The 21,101-nt window shown below is 38.2% G+C and overlaps 1 pseudogene; it reads left to right on the top strand.

Annotated features, from left to right (window-relative positions):
• The first annotated feature begins 6,279 nt into the window (after positions 1-6,279).
• LOC123816418 lies at positions 6,280-12,086 on the top strand (annotated as a pseudogene).
• The last annotated feature ends 9,015 nt before the right edge of the window (positions 12,087-21,101 follow it).

The following is a 21,101-nucleotide window of genomic DNA, read 5'->3' as shown; positions in this document are numbered from 1 at the left end:
GTTATTGCCATCAATGCTGCTGAGCTTTTGTACTTCAGTATTCTACAGAGATCATTGTGAAACAGCCTTTCAGATTTACTCACATTTTTATTGTACTGCTTTCACATTGGGACTCAGGCATGGATCCATGGGTTGGTCCAATAAATAATCTGAGTTAGAAGATGACAGACAGAAATAATGTTGCATTCATAATCATTTTCTTTTTCCTGGCCCATTGTCCTTAAGCAACACTTCCACGTCATGACATTCTGTTCCTTTGGATTAAAATCTTTTCAAAGAGGTGCCAAGTTCTTGATGTAAAGAGGTCCTTGGATATGAATTCCACCAGACCTTTAGACTTGTCCAGAGAAGACTGAAACCAAGATGTTCAACATGCTCAGATGCTGGTGAATTAAGACTAGGGACATATATTTACTTATTTTAATTAGTAAATATATGAATATTAGAATACCTCTTCTCTCCCCATGTTCATCTGCTAACAGCTACACTTTTCCTTGGGGAAATTATCCTTCTCCCCTTCCAATCAGTTGTGACTGGACTGTCAATTATACTACATCACTACATCTTGACCCATAGTGGTGGGAACACAACCTTGTTTTGATCAATCCTATTAGGTATGTCATCTCTTTAGGAAAAGAGACTGCTCTAGAGGACAGGTACAGGCCCCAGGATAGGGCAATGAGAGTACTCCTCAGAGGCTTTTTTCTCCTGCAGAAAGAGACTCCTTCTTTCTTGAAGAATAGAATAAGAAGGTTGTAATCTTGGGCTCCAAGTGGAAAATTCTTGGAGGAGATCATGAAGCCCAGAAAAATTAAGCAGATGACAGATGAATGGTGCAAAAGACAGTGAGTTCTGGTTGTGTCAAGTCTGAAGTTTCTCTCCCTGATATACCTGACGTTACTTGCTCTCCACAGAAATCCAATCAACTCTGTAAGAGGCCCCATTTTTTCCCATTAATTCCCACCTTTTACTTAGCTAGTTTGAGTTGGATTGCTGTCAGTTACAATAAAAATGCTGACTATTGCAAGTACAACACAATAAATTTATGAAAATATATTTTCTTGTTGTTCAGTTACCTACAAGTCATTCATATTCATAGTAGGAAAATGACAAACTAAAAAACAGCTGAAGTTGCAGTATATCTAAAGAGTTATCTAGAAAGAAATCAATGTTTTGTATATAACTTGCAGTTATGTACTATGATCTAATGATGTTAACCAAAGAAATTATCCAAGAACTTTGATTTCTTGGTGTTTGATTTCAGAGTGTTCTATAATGGAAAAAATGTATAAAATGTATGCTTTGTTGGGGTAAGTTGATAATTCTAAAAGATATCTCAGCTTTACTAAATTTTTTTTGCAGCATCAATTTGAAATTTTTGATTAAAAATGAATATACAGTATCTATAATTTTGCCATCCACAAAAGAAAAAATAATGATACAATCTGAAGTAATAGACTTCTGGTCAAGATGGAGGCATAGGTAAACATGCCTTGCCCCTTCACATGACTACAGAAAACATTACAACTAGATCACCAAAAATATATCATCCAGAACCATCAGAAAGTCAAGCTGTACAGAAGTCTGACAATCAAGGATTTAAAGAAACAACATTTATTCAGATAGGTAGGAGGGGCAGAGATGTGGAGATTGGCAGAGAGGAACAGAGACTTGTGTGGCATAGACAGGTGGCAGAACTGGGGGCCCCGCATTCATGTGTGGTGGATAAAATTTGGGAGGGGTGCCTCAGGAGAAAGAGATCCCAGCCCCAAGCCAGACCACACAGCCCCAGGTTCCAGCACCAGGAAGATAAATCCCCATAACTTCTGGTTGTAAAAACCAGTGGTAATTGGGGCAGTGAAAGAAACTGCCAGATTTTCAGGAGACTCTTCTTAAAGGGTCTGCATTGACTTAGAACTCACATAGACCCACCCGCTCTGGGATTCAGCACCAGGGCAATAGCTGGAAGGGTACCAGTCCTATATGGAAAGAAAGTGAAGTGACTGGAAACAGGATGAGTGCCAGGCAAACCTCTAGAAGCCAGGCAGCAGCATTGTCACCTCTCTGAGCCCTCCATCCAGAGCCACAAAGTGATGAAGTGGATTCCCCTGCCCTGGAGATTACCTAAAGCTCTGTTCCACATCATTTACAGGTGCCTTTTCTACAATAGGCCACCCTACTAAGACAGGGATTTAAAGCAACTCTACCTAATACACAGGAACAGATACAGGGAGGCTGCCAAATTTAGAAGACAAAGAAATATGGCCCAAATGAAAGAACAGAGCAAAACTCCAGAAGAAGAACTAAACAAAATGGAGGTAACCAATCTATCAGATACAGAGTTCTAAACACTGTATCAAATGCTCAAAGAACTCACTGAGTATGGCAACAGCATAAAAAAGACCCAGAAAGAAATGAAGGCTATGTAAAGTGAAATAAAGGAAAAGCTGCAGGGAACCAACAGTAAAGGGGATAAAGTCAAGATTGAAATTAATGATTTGGAACATAAGGAAGAAGTAAGCATTCAGTAAGAACAGAAAGAAGAAAAAAGAATTTTAAAAAATCAAGGATAGTATAAGGAGCTTCTGGGACATTTCCAAACATACCAACATCCAATTCATATGGGGTGACAGAAGGAGAGAAGGAAGAGAAAGAAATTGAACATTTATTTGAAAAAATAATGAAATAACATTTCCCTAATTTGATGAAAGAAATAGACATGCAAGTCCAAGAAGCATAGAGAGTCCCAAACCAGATGGACACAAAGAGGACCACACCAAGACACATCATAATTCAAATGCCAATGATTAAAGATAAAGAGAGAATTTTAAAAGTGCCAAGAGAAAAGCAGATAGTTATCTTCAAGAGTTTCCATAAGACTGTCAGCTGATTTCTCCAAAGAAACTTTGCAGGCTAGAAGGGACTGGAAGAAGTATTCAAGGTGATGAAAAGCAAGGACCTACAACTTAGTTCACTCTATCCAGCAAAGCTATCATTTAGAATTAAAGGGCAGATAAAGTGCTTCCTAGAAAATGTAAAGGCAAAGGAGTTCATCATCACCAAGTCATCATTATATGAAATATTAAAGGGACTTATTCAAGAAAAAGAAGATCGAAACTCTGAACATTAAAATGGCAACAAATTCACAACTATCAACAGTTGAATCTAAAAAACATACTAAGCAAAGGAGAACAGGAACAGAATCATAGATATGGAGATCATTTGGAGTGTTACCATCTGGGAGGTGGAAGAGTGAGAATGGGGGGAAAGGTACAGGGAATAAGAAGCATAAATGGTAGGTACAGAATAGACAGGGGGAAGTTAAGAATAGTACAGGAAATAAGAGTAGCCAAAGAACTCATGTGTATGATCCATGGACATGAATTAAGATGCGTGGGGAATTGTGGAGGAAGGGAGGTACTGGGCAGAGGGGGCAAAGGCAGAAAAATTGGGAAAACTGTAATAGCATAATCAATCAAGTATATTTTTAGAAAAAAGGTGAAAGGATTAGCCATAGAACATTTACACATACCCCATACATAGAGACAAAAGTGTGGTGATGGCCAGAGGGAAAGGGGCTGGGTGCTGGATGGAAGGGGGCAAAGTCGGGGGGAGGGGAGACATCTGTAATAGTGTCAATGATTAAAATAAAGGTTAAAAATAAATAGATAAATAAATAAAAGCAATAAAATTCTTGGAGAGTTGTTTACTATTGAACACTACTGTGCTCTGGATATAATACAATTTTCTATTGGTTTCTACAGTAAACCTTGAACAAAGATTTAACTCTAACATTGAATCATTCTTTTGTTTAACAACTGATTAGTATTAAGTTAAGAAGAAAATCACAGCAAAATATAAATGTTCTTATAAACGAGGCCACAGCAAGGACCACTTTTGAAATGTGTAAAGTATAAAAGTGTCTAAAGAAGGCAACTAATTAAATTTCTGATCCAAGATTTACTCTGTTAAATGAGAAAGTAGAAATTTGGCAACCTAATTTATACTATAAATTGCCTTTGTACAAAGTGTTTACAAGTGTGAACACTGATTTTCCAATACTTGGAAGAAAATGAGACACCAAGAAGAAATATCCTGAAAGAGAAAGTCAGTTAGCTACTATCAGGTTTATAGCTCTCCTGACTTAAAATAGTTGAGTCATGCTTACAAATTGTGAACAGTGAAAGGTGTTAGTTCCTCAGAGTTTAAGCCACTGTACCTTGACAACATTTAAAAATAAACTACATGAGCTCCACTACTGAATGGCACATGAAATGCAAATGCTCACAATTAGGTTGTCAGAGATTCTACTAAGAGAAATAGTTGAGAAAACAAACAACCGCTTTTTTCCCCACAAAATTTTGGTTTCAAGTATAGTGCCAATGATTTCAGCATTTTACTTTTTTCAATGTAAACTTGTGCTTCATTTCATTTAATTTTTTTTTTCATTTTGTAATGGTATCAGATTTTTAGTGTGGAAAGGAGCAAAGCATTGAACTCAGGATAGGAGTTTTGCCTTATTTCATCTGTTAGTCCCATAACCAAGAAGCTAACATTTATTAAACACTTATGTGACCAGACACTGTGATGAACATTTGATAGACATACTATCATTTCATCCTCCCCTAAAACCTAGGGTATATATGTCTTACCCATATTTTACAGAGAAGAAAACTGATGCTAAAATGGGTTTGTGACTTGTCTGAGGTCATTCAACTAGTATATGACCAAGTTTGAATTTAAACTTGGGTCTCCCTGGGTCCAGATTATTTCTCTTTCCTATTGGTCCATGCTGGTAGCTTTGTCTCCCAGATATAAAGATTAGAAAGTTTATGGCATGACTTAATCTTAAAGCAGCAACAACTGAAAACAGAGATACAAACTTGGAATCCTTGAAGATTTTTCCCTGAAACGTAGTTAAGAGTTTATGGGAAAATTATATTGATTCGCCTTTGAAATGATAACTATCAAATTCCTAGTAGAGAGCTTATTACATTGTAAGGGTTAACTAGTTCTCTTCTCATCACTCTTTACGTTAACAATGGGGGCTTGACAAAATCTACCACTTCAGCTTTTACTGTGTTTGTATCTACGTAATAACACTATAGTACACCCCTATTGTCTTGTTTGCCCAGCATCCAGTCTTCCTCTGGGAACGGTTTTACACATCCACCCTGTGGTGAATCAAATTATTTACTCCCAGCCCATTCTATCCCCTGCATCCTGCTCTAACTAAAGCTTCACTGTGGGCAGAAAGTGTGTCTCTGCCCCTTGACCTGGGGTTTAGCCCTGTGACTTGCTTCGATCAATGGCATGTACTAAGATGGTTCTGAGCCTAAACGTCAGGGGTCTCCCATGTGACCTGGCAAGCTGACTGCTCCCAGGAGGAGGATGACCTAAGTATGGAACACAGCCACCCTGGTCACCACAGTCTAAAGTATGGCTTCTCCTACCAATACGCAGATCTGAAATGACAATTGTTTTCAACCACTAGTTGGGGGTACATTGTTATACAACATTAAAGTGATAATAGTTAATGGATATATCTCCTATCCCATTCCATTCTCAATCATATGGTTCCCATAGGACTTACCAGGTTCTTCTTATAAGACCTGGATCTTTGTAAGATCTTTTTACAAGATCCTATAATCAGTTTTTCCACAGACCTGCTGGACCACTTAAAGCTCTTCTCAATATTTTGAACCTGGAGGGAGAACACCAGGCTCTCTTTCTGTGGCAGAAAGTCCACATGTAAAACCTGGAGTTTTCATCGGCTATGTTGCATACTCTGGAGGAAGCAGATCCACAGTGAGAAAGATGAGTCAGGAGACAGAGGGTGACACCTAGTGGGTTTCTAGAATCCTTGCTGTGGGTATTCCTAAGGCCCTGCTGCATTCTGTTTCTTAGGTTCTCTGAACCCAAAAATTTCCCTGTTTGACTGAGCTATTCTGGTTTGATTTAGTCACTTACAATTGATCACTTTTCTTTCTCTATTGTGAAAAAAAACACAAAATTTACCATAAGCTATTTTTGAATGTGTGATGCAGTAGTATTAACTGTATGCAAATTGTCATGCAACAGATCTCTAGAAAATTTTCCCCTTGCAAAACTAAAATGATACATTTATTAAATAACAAGTCCTCTCTTTCTCCTCCTCCCTAGCCCTGGCAACTACCATTTTACTTTCTATTTGAATGAGTTTGACTATTTTAGATATCGTATATAAGTGCAATCACACAGAGTTTGTCTTTTTTGTGACCAGATATTTCACTTAGCATAATGTCCTCAGGGTTTATCAATGTTGTAATATGTGACCAGATTTCCTTTTTTCAGAAGCTGCATCGTATGTATATACCACTTTTTAAAAAATATATTTTATTGATTATGCTATTACAGTTGTCCCATTTCCCCCTTCACTCCCCTCCACCCTGTATACCCTCTCCCACCCACATCCCCCCCTTTAGTTCATGTGCATGTGTCATACTTACAAGTTTTTTAGCTTCTACATTTCCCATACTATTTTTACCCTCCCCCTATCTATTTTCAACCTACAATCTATGCTACTTATTCTCTGTACCTTTTCCCCACTCTCTCCTCCTCCCACTCCCCTGTTGCTAACCCTCCATGTGATCTCCATTTGTGTGGTTCTGTTCCTGTTCTACTTGTTTGCTTAGTTTCTTTTGGTTTTGCTTTAGGTGTGGTTGTTAATAATTGTGAGTTTGCTGTCCTTTTACTATACATGTTTTTTCTGTATCTTCTTTCTTAGATAAGTCCTTTTAACATTTCATAAAATAAGGGCTTGGTGATGATGAACTCCTTTAACTTGACCTTATCTGAGAAGCACTTTATCTGCCCTTCCATTCTAAATGAGAGCTTTGCTGGATAGAGTAATCTGGGATATAGGTCCTTGTCTATCATGACTTGGAATACTTCTTTCCAGCCTCTTCTTGCCTGTAAGGTCTCTTTTGAGAAATTAGCTGACAGTCTGATGGGAATTCCTTTGTATGTTACTATCCCCTTATCTCTTGCTGCTTCTAGGATTCTCTCCTTCATTTTTACCTTGGCTAATGTAATTGTGATGTGCCTTGGTGTGTTTCTTCTTGGGTCCAACTTATTTGGGACTCTCTGAGCTTCCTGGACTTCCTGGAAGTCTATTTCCTTTGCCAGAATGGGGAAGTTCTCCTTTATTATTTGTTCAAATACGTGTTCAATCATTTGTTGCTTTTCCTCTTCACCTACTGGTACCCCTATAATTTGGATGTTGGAACATTTAAAGATGTCCTGGAGGTTCCTAAGTTTTTCCTCATTTTTTGAATTCTTATTTCTCCCTTCTTTCCTGATTGGTTGTTTTTTTCTTCCTTCTGGTCCACTCTATTGTTTTGAGTCCCAGTTTCCTTCCCATCACTATTGGTTCCCTGTGCATTTTCCTTCATTTCTTTTATGGTAACCTGCATTTTTTTCATCTAATTTGCGCCCAAAATCAACCAATTCTGTGAGCTTCCTGATCACCAGTGTTTTGAACTGTGCATCTGATAGATTGGCTATCTCTTAGTCGCTTAAAATGATGAGTCCTGGGGCATTGATCTGTTCTTCTGTTTGAGACAAGTCTCTCTCTCTCTCTCTCTTTTGGTCTGGTCACTCCTGTTACGGTGAGGGGTGGAGCCTTAGGTGTTCACCAGGGCTGGGCACCCCAGTCGCTAGATTGTGACGTTGTATGTGGGGGCGGGGGCGGGAGGGAACAATGGTGGTAGCTCCACTGTCTGTGGGACCCCAGTCCCCTCTCTGGGATCCTGGGTTGCACGCTCTGCCCTGCTCCACAATCGCCTCCCCACTGGGTCTGCCAGCTGCCACTTGCGTACTCAGGGTCCATCTGCTGAGATCTTGTGCGCCCCAGATGACGTATGCGCCCCCAGTTGCCTTATGCACCCACCGTTCTCGGCTCTCCTCACCAGGACCCGCACCCAGCTGCTCCTCTCTGCCCCTCCTACCGGTCTGGATGAACGGGTCTACTTCAACTTCTTGGCTGTTCGACTTCCATTCAGATAAATTCTCTATCAGTTCTGGGAGTTATTCTACCTCTAAATTGTTGTTGTTCTAATTTTGGTTGTGTGTGGAGGTATGGTGCATCCACCTATGCCTCCATCTTGGCCAGAAGTTATATACCACTTTTTTAATAATGGTTCATCCATTGATGGACATTTAGCTAGACTGCTTCCACCTCTTTGTTATTGTGAATAATGCTGCTATAAACATGGGTGTACAAGTATACACATATTTTCTTTTTTTAATTTACTTTTTATTCTTTTTTATGTTTAGACAGAGGGGATGGGAGGAAGAAAGAGAGGGAAACATCAAAGTGTGGTTGCCTCTCGTGCACCCCCTACTGGGGACCAGGCCCACAACCATGTGCCCTGACAGGGAATTGAACCAGTGACCCCTCTGTTCTCAGGCTGGCACTCAGTCAACGGAGCCACACTAGCCAGGGCTATATGCATATTTTCTTGATGGATTTAAACTAATAATTATTTATGCACTCTCTGCTTCTTCAGTTTGAGATAAAACAATGAAAGAAAAACAGTATGAATGACAATAACAGTGGTTTTGGAACATGAACACCCCTGAGGGAAACAAACTCCCACTGCTGGGCCTGTACCTTCTACCTGTCCACATCCCACCCTACCCTTTTTAGGGGCTATTTTAAATGTCATGTCCTCTATGGAGCCTTCTAAGATGTTCCCAATGAAAACGTAGTTTCTTTAGCTTGACCCTCCATAAAATATCTCTCTGCCTTTCTATGGCTCTTATCACATTTTACTTATTCTCCATTTTCTGTTGTATTCTTTCTGAAGAAAGAGACAGTGTCTTATTCATATTTCTTAGTATTCATATTTCATATTTCTCAAATTATCCCATCAAGTGTTTTACACTCAATAAATATTTGTGAATTGAGTGGTTTCCCCACTTAACCCCTGAGTTAAAACTAGATCCTTCTTTTGTCTGAGCACACTTATGCTAATCCTCTTACTTTATACTAAAGGTTCATATTTCAATCATTGACCATAATTTGACTGAAATTAAAACTGTAAATTAAAATCAGATGAATGACTCAGTCAGCTACTTTTTTAAAGGTCAAAGTATTTGCTGCCAAGAAGCCAGCAGTCTGAATTTGATCATCCCTTAGGTTAAAGTCTACTTTAGCTTCAAATTTCTTTAGTTTTGTGATTTATATAGTTAATTATTTTCCAACAATAAATAAATGAATTTCCTGGTAACTTTCTTAAGTTGTCAGAAAATTTGCCTTGGTTCATTTTTCCTGATATCTTTACAAAGGCATGTTCTGGGCTCAGTCCTAGGATTTCCTTTTTCTGTTTCTAGTTTACATCTATTTTCTTGGTAATCTCATATGTTTTTATGACTTTAAATTTCATCTATGTGTAGTTGAGACTCAATTTTTTTATCCTGCCTGTATCTCTTCTCTGAATTTTAGACTGATATGATCGACTGCCTATTCAACATCTCTGTCTTCACAGGCATTCTAAACTTAACATGTCTCAACACAAATTCCTAAATCCCTTCCCCATTCCTCAGCAAAACATTTTCCTCTTCAGGTTTTGTCACAACTCAGTCAATGGCCACTTTATCCAACCTTCCTAGTTGCTTAGGCCAGAATCCTTACAGTCAAATCATTTTCACGTCTCCACCTAAAACTCTCCAATGGCTTCACTCAATTATCAGAAGAGCTGAAGACCTTCCAGAGCCTTAGGCTGTTTCTCACCACCCCTCACTGCAGTTTTCTCTGAGCACACATGTCAATTAAAGAGTAGTATTTAAATTACGCTTTTCCAATTTTCAGTTGTATTAACTCTTAAATCTCAGACATTTTTTGAACTTACTCTGATTTAATTCCCATTGTTTCCCCTCTCCTTACCTTGCTTATCCCACAGTGCCTTCCCTACTGGGCCTCTCATGCACCCCAGGGCTTCTTTTTCTCTGCCTTCCCTGTCACCCTACTGTTCTGTCTGCATGAAGCACTTCCTTGAAAGGAACTCCACACCCCACTCCCACACTCCAAGCAGATCTCTGCTCAAATGTCACATTCCAGCAAGAACTTTTTTCAGCACACTGAACTAATTCTGTCTGCCTTTTCCACTTTATTTCTCTCTAAATTCTGCACCTTCTGAAACTATATTTTACTTATTGGTTTTACTTACTCTCTCCTCACACTAAAATGTAAGCTCTATGAGAACTGGATTTTTGCCTGTTTTGTTTACTCCTTCATTCTTAGTGCTGAAATAGTTACTGGAACATAGCAAACGCTCAATAAATAGTTCCTGTATAAATGAATTCTCAAATAAGTACAAAAGGTCAGAACAAATATGGAGAGAACAAAATGATGAATAATTTTCCTTTCCCTTGAGCTGTACCTCTTAGTGCATGTTTCTAGAAAGACAAGAAAATCCCATGGTATATTTTAAATTCTTAATTTAAAAAAACTCTCATTCACTTATTTAAAAAATATATATATAGTCATGTACCACTTAACAATGAGGGTACTCTCTGAGAGATGTGTCATTAGGCAATTTCACCATCGGGCGAACATCACCGAGTGCACTTCCACAATCCTAGATGGCATGGCCTAGATGTGTAGTAGGCTTTTGCGTGCAACAACAAAAACAAAAACAAAAACCTGAGCACACATGTCAATTAAAGAGTAGTATTTAAATTATGCTTTTCCAATGTTCAGTTGTATTAACTCTTAAATCTCAGATATTTTTTGAGATGAGCAAAGGCAATGAAAACCACTGAAGATCATTAGCTTCCATGCAAACAGGTCCTTGCTCTTTCATTTGAGTGGATGGAACTCTAAATCTTTCTGGAAGAGATCTTCAATATTCAAAGTTGTTTGCATAAATAGATTTTGAATTTGAATGTCTTACTGGTATCTGTTGATTTGAAAAGCCTAAAATCACCCTTGTAATTAGAACCTCCATTAGTCGCTACCAGTTCGGAGGCAGGATTTCGAAGTGCTTGGAGTAGCTGCACACCCTGAGGCTTCCCCACGATTTCGGTGACCAGATCAGTGTTTGGGGAGTTGCTCTTGGAGGCAGGGACAGTGGAGAAGTTCCAGCTGCAGTCAGACCTGCTGAGAGTGGACATCACTTCCTGAGGCTGCACCATCACAACCCTGGAGGTCAAAGACAGATAGGGCAGAGCCTCAGATGTGGTGCTCAGCTTTGCCAGGTTGGAAGCCTACCTCCAAAAGCAGCCCTACTTTGGAGCAGTGGTTGGCAGGGTGGTCGACTGAACTGCCAAATGATCATTCACATTAGATGGGAAGGAGTATAAACTGGCCATTAACAACAGGCCCAACAGTCTGCATGGAGGCATCAGAGGGTTTGATAAGGTCCTCTGGTGCTGTCAAATGGCATCCACTTCTCGTGGGTCAGTCCAGATGGTGAGGAAGGTTACTCTGGGGAGTTAAAAGTCTGGGTAACATACACGCTGGATGGTGGGGAGCTCGTGGACAACTATAGAGCTCAGGCCAGTCAGACCACACCAGTCAACCTGATCAACTATCCTTATTTCAACCTGATGGGCCAGGGTTCTCTGAATATCTATGACCAGGAAGTCACTATAGAAGCTGATGCTTTTTTTAGCCTGTGAATGAAACCCTGATTCCTACAGGAGAGGTTGGTCCCATGCTTGGAACTGCATTTGACCTGAGAAAGCCAGTGGAGCTTGGAAAACACCCGCGGGAGTTCCACATCAATGGCTTTGACCACAATTTCTTTCTGAAGTGATGTAAAGAAAAGCATTTTTGTGCACAGGTTCACCATGCTGGAAGTGGGCGGGTACTGGAAGTGTGCACCACCTGGCCTGGGGTTCAGTTCTACATGGGCAATTTCTTGGACAGCACCCTAAGGGCAAGGGTAGAGCCATCCCACTCTATCCCAAGCATTCTGATTTCTGCCTCTAGACTCAGAACTGGTCTGATGCAGTCAATCAGCCGCACTCCCCACCCTGTGCTGCTGAGGCATGGTGAGAAGTATGACCACACCACTTGGTTCAAGTTTTCTGTGACTTAAGAAAGTGCAAAGAGATAACCTGCTCCAGGGCCAGGCTAGGAGCCCCTTCAATAGCCTGTCTGCTATTCAGAAATGAGATGATGATTTAGAGGCTTTAAAAATGACCCTGTAATTTAAAATCATACAAATGGTTACTGTCATGATAACCAGTCTGAATTACTGATTTCCTCCCCAATGACTAGTTCTAGGCCAGGTCTAATGACCAGCTCTGTTCTCTGTGTAGTTAGGAGGACCCAGCTGCCAACCATCATCCAAGCTCTAACTCTAGCCTAGAAATGGCACATGGACCTCCGTGCTCCATGGGCTCCATTTCTCCACCCGGCCTCTTTCTTTTCCACTTTTCACCCCTCTTTTCTTTGAGCCTCCTCTCTCATTCCTTTTCTTTTTCCTCCTTTTTATAAAAAGCATTCATCTGACTTTGATTAACTGTCTCTGAGCCTTAGAAGTGGTGTGAGGACAGGGCTTACCTGAGGATTGCACATCACACCTGGAACAGATGTTATGTTATGTAGGTGAGGCTGGAGCTCCCTCTTTTCCTGAAGAGTTGAATCATCAGTGATGAATATGAATTGCTGGTTTTTAAAGAAATGTGTTTTTATATACTATCGTCAGTTGAAACTAAAAAACCAAAAAACCTGCACCTTCTAAAAAAAAAAAAGAACTTCCATTAGAATTATAAGTGAAGACCTAGTGAATTGGGGGGCCTGCAAAGCAGTAACAAGTGTGTGCCTTGAGCATGCTGAGTTTTAATCTTTATCTGAAAAATTCTCTAAAAATGTTTTAAACATCAAGAAAGACTTCATAAGTATTTTATTCCACTAATCGGCACAAGTGAGTGTATAAAACTGTTTTTCTTCTATTATCATCTATCAATAATAACATATGATACAAATTTTCATCAAAGCCAATAATAATAATTAATGATAATAACTATCATTAATAATAGTAATAGTATAGCAATAAACACCTACATTAAAAAGAAGGGTCTCAAAGAAATAGCCTAACTTGTTATACTTCAAAAAGCTAGAAAAAGAACAAACTAAGCCCAAAGTTAACAGAAGAAAATAAATAACAAAAGATCACAGCCAATATAAATGAAACAGACTAGAAAAACCATAGAAAATATTAACAAAACTAATAGCTATTCTTTTAGAGAATAAGCAAAATAGAAAAACTTTTAGCTAGACTAAGAAAAAAAGAGAAACTCAAATAAATCAGAAATTAAAAAATTGATACTGCAGAAATACAGAGGATCATAAGACTATTGTTCACTACTATGAACAATTAAATGTCAACAAATTGGATAATCTAGAAGAGATAAACTCCTAGAAATATATAACCTACTAAGACATATCATGAAGAAATTGAAAATCTGAATAGACTGATTAATATTATGGAGGTTGAATCAGTAATAAAAAGTCTCTCAACACAAAAAAGTCCAAGACCAGATGGCTTCACTGGTAAATTCTACCAAACATTTAAAGAGAATTAATACCAATCATTATTAAGCTCTTCCAAAAGCTGAAGAGGAAAGAACACTTCCAAACTCATTTACAAGACAACAATACCCTAATACCAAAGCCAGACAAAGACAAATAAAACTGACAAATCTTTTTGGTGTCCTGATACCTGAGCCAGACTAGATGTTACAGGGTGCAGCCAAGAGGGGGGACCCCAAATGGGCATTTGAAATGGGGTCCAGAACTCAAGGTGTCCAGGAGATTTTAAGGTGTCTTCACCCCTTCCCCCACAGGTTTGAGTTGGGGGAAGGGGCACACAGAGCAAGAACATGCCCGGCAGCTTTGCAGCTAATCCATGGCATGGTCATTTAGCATACCTATAGCCTTTGGCTGGTCACTTAGATATGCTAAATAGCTATGGCCATGCTCAAGGCCAGGGGGAAGGAAAGGGACCTTCCCCCCCCCCCAAGATGTGACTGGGGGGCAGGTCCCCTGAGTTACAGTGCCTGCATGGGAACTCGGAGAAGACTGGCTCCATGACATGGGGTCACACCTGCCCAGACCCACGATGGTGATCAGAAAAGCTGGAAAAGATAGCAGATTAAGGGCAAATGTGCCCGAGTGTAGGAGGAGTTGGAAATGGGGCTGTAGAGGAAGATTGGCGAGGGGATTTAAACCCAGACATGGCAGCCATTGAAGAGAGAACCATGCAGCCTTGAGTGGAGACTCCCACAGCTTTGTAGGGAGAGAACCACGTGGCTTTGACAGAGTGGAGACTCCCGCAGCGCTGAGAGGGAGAACCATGCGGCTTTGGCAGAGTGGGGACTCCCCCTTCCCACAGCTTTACTGGGGGGAGAAGCACGCAGTTTTGGCTGAGTGGGGACTCCTGTGGCCCTGGGAGGGAGGACCACGTACCTTTGCCAGAGTGGAGACTCCCGCAACTTTAGAAGGGGGAACCACCACCTGGTTTTAGCAGAGATCCCGGCGACTCAGCTGAGGGTGCTGGGAACCCAGGGAGGTCTCCTAGTCAAGACAGAGTACTAACTGGGAATAACCAGAGGACTGCCTGAGCGATGGACTTCTATTTCCTTTCCTGAGATACGGTACTCTGGACTGGCCAAAGGGGGAAGGAAGGAAGGACTGTGTCTGTTTGTGGGTGTTTTAAGGGACTTTGGTGAAGACATTAGGTCACTACTTTAAGTCTGTATAGCATTAAATAAACATTTCCTTTCCTTTTCACAAATCTCTGGCATTGAGAGACGTCTTTCCTCTGGCGGCGGACATGACAGACCTGGAAGCTTTTTTTCAATAATAGTATATCATCCCAGGCCCCCCCTCTTGTTTGTTCTGTAACATAGACACTACAAAAAAAGAAAATTACAGAATAACACCCCTATGAACATAGAGGCAAAAAGTTCTCAATAAAATACTGTTGAACATAATTAAATAACACATTAAAAAATGTATACTATGATCCCTGATATGCACAGATGTTTCAAATAGGCAAATTAATAAATGTAATACACCACAGTAACACAATAAAGTATAAAAATCATATGATAATTTCAATAAATGCAGAAAAGCATTTTACAAAATTCAGTGTACTTTCATGGTGAAAGTTCTCAACAAATTAGGTTTAGAAGGAATATACCTCAACATAATACATACCATTTATGACAGGCCCACAGAGAACATCATATTCAAGAGTAAAAAGTCAAAGCTTTTCTTCTAAGATCAGAAATAAGGCAAGGACGCCCATTCTCACCACTTCTGTTAACAGAGTACTAGAAGTCCAAACCAGAACAATTGAGAAAAAAATTAAAAATGAATAAAAATATGCAAATTGGAAAAGAATAAAACTGTCTTTTTGAAGATGACATGATCTCATTTATAGAAAACCCTAAAGACTCCACCAAAAAAACTATTAAAATTAATAAATTTAGTAATGTTTCAAGATAAAAATTAACCTACAAAAAATTCAGTTGCATTTCTACATACTAACATAAACTATTTGAAAGAGAATTTAAGAAAACAGCCTCATTTATAGTAGCATCAGAAACACTAAAATACTTAGTATTAATTTAACTTAGGATATGAAAGATCTATACACTGAAAATGTAAGAAGAAATGTAATGAAAAAAGAAAAGTAAAAAAAAATTAAAAAAGAGAAAAAATAGAAGAAGACACAAATAAATGAAAAGATGTATTCTATATTATTGGAATGAAAAAATAATACAGTATTGTTAAATTATCATACTACTCAAAGCAATATATGTAGTTAATGCAATCCCTACAAAATTCCAATGGCATTTTTCACATAAATAAATAAATCAGTCCTAAAATTTGTATGGAAACATACACCTAAAAAACAAACAAAAAAACAAACAAACAAACAAAAACCCAGAGTAGCCAAGACAATGTTGAGAAAAGAACAAAGCTGGAGGCATTATACATCCTGATTTCAAACTATATCACAAAGTTATAGTAGGTAAAATAGTATGCTATTAGCATAAACATAAAACTGAACAGATGGACCAATGGAACAGAATAGAGCCAAGAAATAAACCTAGGCTTATACAATCAACTAATCTGTGACAAAGGCACAAAGAACACATATTTGGACATACTGGGAAATGGATAGCTTTTCAATAAATGGTGCTGGGAAAACTAGATAACCACATGCAAAAGAATGAAATTGGACCCCTTTCTTACACCACTCACAAAAATTAACTCAAAATGTATTAAGGACTTAAATTGAGGCCTGAAACTATAAAGCTCCTAGAGAAAAACAAAGGGAAAAAGCTCCTTGACATTGGTTTTGGCAATGATTTTTTGGATATGTCACCAAAAGCACAGGCAACAAAAGCAAAACTAAGCAAGTGGGACTACATCAAACTAAAAAATTTTTGCATAGCAAAGAAAACAATCAACAAAATGAAAAGTCATTCTATGGAATGAGAGAGATTTGCAAACCATATGTCTGATAAGGGGTTAATATCTAAAATACCTAAGGAACTTACATAACTCAAAAGCAAAATATCCAAATAATCTGATTTTAAAGTGAGCAAACAACCTGAATAGACATTTTTTTCCCAAAAAAGATATATAAATGGTGAACAGGTACATGAAAAGATGCTCAACATTACCAGTCATCGGAAAAATGCATATCAAAACCACAATAAGATATCATCTCTCACTTGTTAGGATGTTTATTATCAAAAAGACAAAAGAACAAGTGTTGAGGGTATGGAAAAAAACCTTGTACATTGTTAATGGGAATGTAAATTGGTACACCCTGAAAAACACTATGGAGGTTTCTCAAAAAATTAAAAATAGAACTACCATATGATCCAGCAATCCCACTTCTGAGAATATATTCAAAGGAAGCAAAAGCAGAGTTCCACAGACATATTTGCATTCCCACGTTCTCTGTAGCATTAGTCACAACAGCCAGCACATGGACACAATCTACGCATCTGTCGACAGACACATGGAATATTATTCAGCCACTAAAAGAAGGAAATTCTGCCATTTCTAACAACATGGAAGAAAGTGGAGGGCATTATTCTAAGCAGGGCTGGGGGGTAAGGGAAATGTTGGTGAGAAGGTAAAAATTTTAGTTATAAGATGAATCAAGTTCTGAGGATCTAATGTATAGCATGGTGGCTATAGTTAATAATTTTGTATTGTATACTTGAAATTTTCTGAGAGAATAGATCTGAAGTGTTCTTACCATAAAAAAGCAAAGGTAACTGCATGAGATGATGGTTGTGTTAATCAGTTTGATTGTGGTAATCATTTCACATATGTATATATATACAAAATCATTCTGTTATACACTTTAAATATATACAACTTTGTCAGTTATACCTCAGTTTTAAAAATCATATTACATTCCTGATAAGGCTTTTTTTTAGTTATTAAAGGCTCAAGGTCTATTTTGAGGGGGATAGAAGAAGAATGAAGTAGAGTTTAGAGGGACAGAAACCCTCTCTCCCCCCTCTACTTATAGTTAAATTTAAATAAGTAAAATGTACATAGTAGTAGACATATCAGTAATTCCTTCCATTGTCTCATATTTTAGAATTGACTAGGAAGGAACTATCCCTTTATATTTCTTCCTTTAAAGTTTTCCTTGTTATTTAATATACTTATTACTTTTTAAATGCTTTAAAATGATCACATATACTCATCCTAAAAAGTAGAAAGTTACAAAAAAAGCAAAATGAAGACAAAATAACCATAATTCCATAATCCAAAGAAATTACTATTGATATTTTCGTGTATTTTTTTCTACAGTTTTTTTTATTTGGTGTATATAGTCAAGCTTTATCTAGTGGAGTCATCTAAATATTTTTCTTAAGTGACTTAAAAGGAGCTTTTAAGATTATGCACACCCTTGCATATTTTAATTGACATATAAAATATTAAACATAAGTCAAATAAGTTTATTGAACATATTATAAGATGAAATAAATGAAAGAACTAGGCTGTAAGAGGAACAGATATGCCTTTAACTATCTTATTGACTAAAGTATAGGAAATCTGTAAGAAATCAAGTAAAATTTTCACATGAATTTTATCCAATGTGTCTAGAAAAAATGTGATAGTCTATCAAAAAGTCTCATTTACATTTAAGAGAGTAACCATAAGTCCCTCATATTGCTTCTGATCCCAAGCTTCAAACTATCCCAAAGTTGTCCCAAATATCCCCAAATTAGCTAAAATTCATACTATCTCAAAATGGACTGAAACACAAGTATTTTAGTAAGTTTCACTTTTCTATAAAATGTATATGTTGGGGAAAGAAAAGATTTATGATTCTAAAGCACCTTGATTAATTATCCAAGGAGGCCTCCTTAAAATTAATTCCATTAATCTGTTTGTTTGGCACCCTGGAACTACTTATAGCCAAGGTAATGCGCAATACTGAGATTAGGGATGAAGGATACCACTATGTATGAGGTGAGAGAAAGATGACTGGGAACCCAGGCTTATTCTCACAGAAACTGAATTTAGGAAAAAGCATGTGTGAAAGTTGAGAATCTGGAAACTGACCTCCTTGGAATTATACATGCAGTCTTCAAGAGCTAGAGTTGTACCTTGAAGGTTTTGATTTCAGCCCTACATCTTAGAGTTCTTAATCTCTAACAAACTCATAGGAAAGAAAAGTTGACCTTTAATGCATACCTCACAGGAAATGGTGATGAGTCATCCTGTAGCACCTGTTCTTCCAGTAGAGCTGAATGAGCCACAAGGTGTTTGTTGCTGAGAAGGATCAAGCAGCTGCTGTAGGTACCATCCTTTGGATGAGCCAAAAAATTTATGGTTATTTATTTCTCTTCATAGACTCTACATAAGTCTTTATGAATAAAGGGGTTATTAATTCAGTGGTTGAGAAAATTAATAAAATAAAGCGTCACCTCATTTATCTGGCTTATTTGAAGAATGTGTTCTTCCAAGTAACATTATCCTCAAGATAATTAAAGCTTATAACTTCAAGAGTAAGCCATGAAGTTAGAAAAATAAGTTCAATGTTTTTAGTAAGTTTTCTTAAATGAATAATATTTTCTGTTACCTTCTTAAATAAACACTATGGGACTGATATTGTACTTTTTTAATCAGAGTTGTGAGTGTTGAAAAGTAGGGCAGGACCAGACAATGAGCTAGGCAGTACCGGTGAAATAAAGTGGATGTGGTGTGGAGGATGCTGAGGTAGCAGGAGAGGCTGTTGAAAGAGGGTGCTGGTACCATAAAATCTAGTGTAGAGTGACAAGTGTGAGATCAAAGTAGAGGGAGCAGGCAAGAAACAAAGTCTGAGTCACTGACCCAGGTCAGGTAAGCTTTCCTCTACAGGAGTTGGCACTCAGGGCTAACGCTTGCAAAAGTGTGGACCTGAGGCTGCTGTATATTCCTCTCTGCATATAACTGTTCTTGTATCTTTTTTTTAGTATTTTATTCTTTCTCATTGTACTTTTTAAATAGTATCTTCTTTGCTACTTCAGGATCCTCAAAAGCCATTAACATCCTCCTCTGCATTTACAGTCACTGCACAGGGTATGTTGACATAGAAAAGGCACAAAAAGAACGTGCAGCCCTCTATTGGGCCATATGACAACAGAGTGGCAGGATGGCACCATGAATCATCAAAGCAACTCTTCACTTCAATTGCACCTACAATCTATGGGTATGTTGGAGAGTGTGAAAGAGTTGTTTCAGCTATCATACTATAAATTTTCAGGCAATTTAGTGCCACGTTTTTTATATTTTATGTTTTTTGTTGGTGTTAGCTGTTTAAAATGGCCCCCAAATGTAGTCCTGAAGTCCTGTGTGCAAGAAGGCTGCAATGTACATTACCAAGAAAATATGTGTTAGATAAGCTTCATTCGGGCATGAATGACGGTACTGTGGGCTCTAAGTCTAATGTCAATTAGTCAACAATACAGATTGAATAAGGTGTCTTTAAACAGAAACACACATAAAACAAGATTATGTATTGGTATGTTGATGAAAATGTGAGCATAAGCTTGCAGTACAAAAAATATTAATCACTAAAACAGTTAATGAGTTGAGCTTAAATTAAAAACTCCTAGCCCTGGCTGGCATAGCTCAGTGGATTGAGCGCGGGCTGTGAACCAGGCATCTCAGGTTGAATTCCCAGTCAGGGCACATGCCTAGGTTGCAGGCCACGGCCCCCAGCAACTGCACATTGATGTCTCTCTTTCTCTCTCTCTCTCTCTCCCCTTCCCTCTCTAAAAATAAATAAATAAATAAAAAGATTCTTTAAAACAAACAAACAAACAAAAAACTCCTGCTCTCAAAAGACATCATTAAGAAAATGAAAAAATAAGCCACAGACTAGGATAAAATAGTTGCAGAACACATACCTGATAAAGGATTGGTTTTTCAAAATACATAAATAACTTTCCAACTGCAATAATAGGAAAAATAACAAGCCAACAAAATGGGTAAAAGATTTGAACAGACTGTTTACTAAAAAAATACATACAGCAAATAAACACATGAAAAGGTGGTTAAGAACCACCAGCAGCTCCCATTAAAATAAGTACAAAAATCCTGATTTGCATTGAACTCTCCATCAATCTCCTCTCTGCTGTCCAAATTCCTGAAAGATTACCCAATGTCCTCTCATTTATTTTCTATTCTGATTTACTGCTATGTCATTTCTACCTCCCTTTCTTTCCTGAAACTTCTCAGGGAAGACTGACAGTTGTCAAATCCAACACTCCCTTTTAGTTCTTATATTTAATTTCTGACTATTCAACACTGACCACACATTACTTACATCTCTTTTCATCTTTTGGGTCAACATTTTCTGGTTCTGGCCACCCATTCCCTTCCCTTATTGCTCTGAGTGTTCTTTCTGAGTCCTCACATTCTAAACTTAGTTCAATATTATTGACATGCTGAAATCATCTGGATTTAGATCTGTAGCTCAAACTTTTCTTCCAAGGTCACCAATGCCTACAACAGCATATCAGATAGTTCTTTCTAAGTATGTGATAAGCACCTCCCAATCAACATGCCCAGACCC

This window comes from Phyllostomus hastatus, unplaced genomic scaffold (genome assembly GCF_019186645.2).
Source record: "Phyllostomus hastatus isolate PE091 unplaced genomic scaffold, TTU_PhHast_1.1 phas_contig_209, whole genome shotgun sequence".
Classification (NCBI taxonomy): domain Eukaryota; kingdom Metazoa; phylum Chordata; class Mammalia; order Chiroptera; family Phyllostomidae; genus Phyllostomus; species Phyllostomus hastatus.
The sequence above is the reverse complement of the archived record's forward strand: the minus strand, read 5'-3'. Positions and strand labels throughout refer to the sequence as shown.